This window comes from Danio aesculapii, chromosome 3, assembly GCF_903798145.1.
Source record: "Danio aesculapii chromosome 3, fDanAes4.1, whole genome shotgun sequence".
Taxonomy (NCBI): domain Eukaryota; kingdom Metazoa; phylum Chordata; class Actinopteri; order Cypriniformes; family Danionidae; genus Danio; species Danio aesculapii.
This window is the reverse complement of record NC_079437.1, coordinates 23,204,988-23,208,875: the sequence shown is the minus strand read 5'-3', so window position 1 is coordinate 23,208,875 and position 3,888 is coordinate 23,204,988.

Below are 3,888 nucleotides of genomic sequence, written 5' to 3'. Positions count from 1 at the left end.
ACAAAATCACCAAACAAGTTTTTAAAATAGTAACCATCTATTAAAATGTAACCAAATGAACAATAGATATGTACAGCATAATCTAGCAAACATTTATAAATAATTAATGCTGGTGTAGGAAACTATCAATTATTTATCGATAATCTACTTTTAAAAACTTTAAAAAAAAATTATATATACAATTTTTTTTTTAGTTCTGCTGTTCTTTATGAATTTCACTTTTGATGTTGTACAATGATGTTCTCATGTCACACTCAGTGTCCCAATAAACCAAGCCCATCACTGCCCTTTCTAGTGCCTTAATTAGTGTAAATAATGTTTGCTGTCCGTTAAAACTATTACTATTTTTGAGCTTTTTTGGAACAACTTAAATTTGTAAAAACTAATAATCTAACTTTACTCCATGTTTTCCCAACACAAATGTATTGTGTGGAACCCTATACATTTTTTTCAGAGTATACAGTTTCATGGGCTTGTTTACCTAAACACAGGTTTCTCATGAGTAGACGTCATCATTGAGTACACTACAAATACTTTTTTTGCATTCCAATTTGCTCAAATAACAAAAGAAAAACTCAAAGTGTTTTCATGATTTTTTTATTAATTCTAAATATTAGAAAATATGTAAATATATATGGGGTGGTATGGTGGCTCAGCAGTTAGCACTGTCACCACACAGCAAGAAGGTCACTGGTTCAAGTCCCGGCTGGGTCAGTTGGCATTTCTGTGTGGAGTTTGCATGTTCTCCCCGTGTTCGTGTGGGTTTCCTCCAAGTGCGCCGGTTTACCCCACAGTCCAAAGACATGCGCTATAAGTGAATTCAATAAACTAAATTGGCCGTAGTGAATGAATGTGTGTGTGAATGAGTGTGTATGGCTGTTTCTCAGTACTGGGATATACAGCTAAAAAAGGGCATCCACTGCATAAAACATATGCTTGATAAGTTGGCGGTTCATTCCACTGTGGCGACCCTGATGAATAAAGAGACTAAGCTGAAGAAAAATGAATGAATAAATATATTTATTAATAATTATTATTATTATTTAAAATGTTTAACCAAATCTTTTTTTTCACTGTTCAATTTCTGAATTTGTTTCTAGGTACAAATTACACTGAACTTTTTTTTAAAATTGAGTAAAACGAACTAATTTCACGGTTCAGTTTCATGGTTTGTGGTAGAAAACAACACATTGAGTCTCATACCGAGACATCTGACTGTGTGCCAGCAGTCAACAGCGGCATGTGCCAGTCTCATCTGTGTGTGGGTGAACAGAGAGGATCATTATCAGTGGCAGAGGTCCTAAATGTCTGTGATTATCTTTATCCATACGCCAACTATGATAATTATGATGTCATTTTGTGCATCTTACACTATTTATCTCTCTCTTTTCACCCACTCCACAAATCCACTAATTTTCCCTTTCTCCATGTCTCTTTATATGTACTGCCATAGATGTCTGGGTATTTGACCCCAAAAAACCCCCACCTCCCAGTCCAGCACAATACCTCTACTCTATGTTGGGTTGTGCTGCTTTGAGTTGGAATGGACAGTTGAGCTGAGCCGTGTGGACTCCATATCCATATACTCCATAGACTTCAGTTTAGGGCTGCACCATATTGAAAAAATCTGATATTGTGATTTTTTCTGCAATTAAATATTGCGATGTGAATACAGTTTCACAAGACAGTTTGAATAGCTCTGTTTGACAGTTTTTTGGGGAGTCTGACAGTATTCATGTACAGAAATTAAATATTCACAATTCAAAAAATGCTTTTCTTACTTTGCCTGGTCTCGTTTCTAGTCCAAAAAAAAAAAATCAAATCTTAGATCAAGTAAAAAATATTGTTTCGTTTTCAACTTTATACGACGAAGAAGAAGGCAAAATTAAGAGTGTTCCTTAAAACAAGCCAGTGGAGTAAAATAATCTTATTTTTGCTCTGAAATGTACATATTTGGACAAGAAACAAGACAAAAATTCTAAGTAAAACTTTTTTCTTTTGAATAAATCGTATAAATTCCATATCAATGCAGTAAGTGCATATAATTCTTAAGCCCCTGTTTATTTATAATCCAGACTCAACATTGCCCATCTTGTGATATGACTAATGCAGATGCACACATTTCGATCATCAATGCTGAAATGATATATTGTGCAGCTCTACTTCAGTTTGATTTAAAATGAGTTTATTTAACCAAAAGTGAAATTACAGCTAAAATATAAATGACCCTAATGTCATTCTTTGCTTTTCTGACCCTATTTTTTAAAGCAAAAACAAGATATTTTGAAGGATGTTGGGGTCCAGACATAATTGGAGCTTATAGACATTTGTCAATATGTCTCATTTTGTGTTCAGCAGAGAAAATTGGACTCAAAACAACATGGAGAAGGGTGAGGGTGCAATACTTAGGTGGATCTGAAAAAAAGGTTGCGTAAACTTCAAATGAGATTACTTGATATAAGAGGGATAGTTCACCTAAAAATGAAAATTCTGTCATGATTTATTCACCCTTTTTCAACCTTTATAAGTTTCTTTATTCTGTTGAAGTCAAAGTCATTTGAAAAATGGTGGAAACCTGTAACCATTGACTTCTATATTTGTTTTTCCTACTATGAAAGTCAATGATTATCGGTGGGCCAGACAGAATCTGCGGGAATTTTTTGCTATTTCTCCAGAGAATTTTGTACATAATCTGCGGATTTATGCAAAATGATTTTAGGAGTATCATAACTACAAACATAATATATGAAATCAACAAATAATACATTTTAAATTTATATTTAATGTTTACAATGCAAATCCAATCAGTTCCACTTATTTGGGAAACAAAGCAAGTCTTTCATATAATATCTCTACTAAAAGACAAAAAACATTACAAACTGTATTGTAAATAAATCATATGAACATTTTAATATTACTATTATTATTTTTATATCACAATAATATTAGTGAAATGAATTTAAAAACTGTATAAATACAAATTTACACACATTTACACAAGTAAGCGATGGGCTAAAAATCTGCGGATTTCTGCACACATGATTTTGTGTGGGCTGATTCTGTTTCCAGCTGAATTCTGCATATATTAATTTTGTGTTCAAGCAGAGAAAGAAACTCAAAGGTTTGGAACCACTTAAGGGTGCATAAACGGTGAGTAAATATCCATTTTTGGTGAATTATCCCTTTAAGTTGAAATGAGCCGACTTAAATTAACTTGAAGCAATATGCAATGAAATTAGCCAAGTCCATTTTGAGCTTAAGTTGAAATGTGCTGCACTCATTTGAGCAAGTTTTGATTTGATTTCGATTTAACTAAAAACTAGAAGGGCAATTTCCATCTGAGTTCAGGTGTGTTAATGAAGTGAATTGAACTGAGGTGAACTGCTATCACAAAAAGCAATGTCAGATCAGATTACTTATTTTGATTCAAGTTAATTTGACAAAAGTAAGATGACTTCAGGTGAGATCATATGATTCAACATGAGATGCAATGAGATTACATAAGATTAGCAGATTTTAATTCAAGGTTGAATTAAGATATTACACATTCATTTAATGAACTAAGATGACTTGAAATGAGTTGTGTTAACTTGAAATGAGATACAATGAAATTAGTAGAGAAGAGTTCCAGTTCATGTTGGGTTGAGATGAGCTAGACTCATCTAAAGCTTATTTTATGAAAAAAGGAACCCAAACGAGGTGAGCTGACTTGAGATGCAGTAAAGTTTGTTGAATTAAGCAGCATTCAGTTTGAATTTAAAGAGATTAATCACCCAAAATGTTAAATTGTCATAATTTCTCACTGTTTCCTTTAACTACAAAAGAAGACATTTTGAAGAAGGCTGGAAAAGTGGTAGCCATTTATTTCCATAGTGCTACTCTCAATTT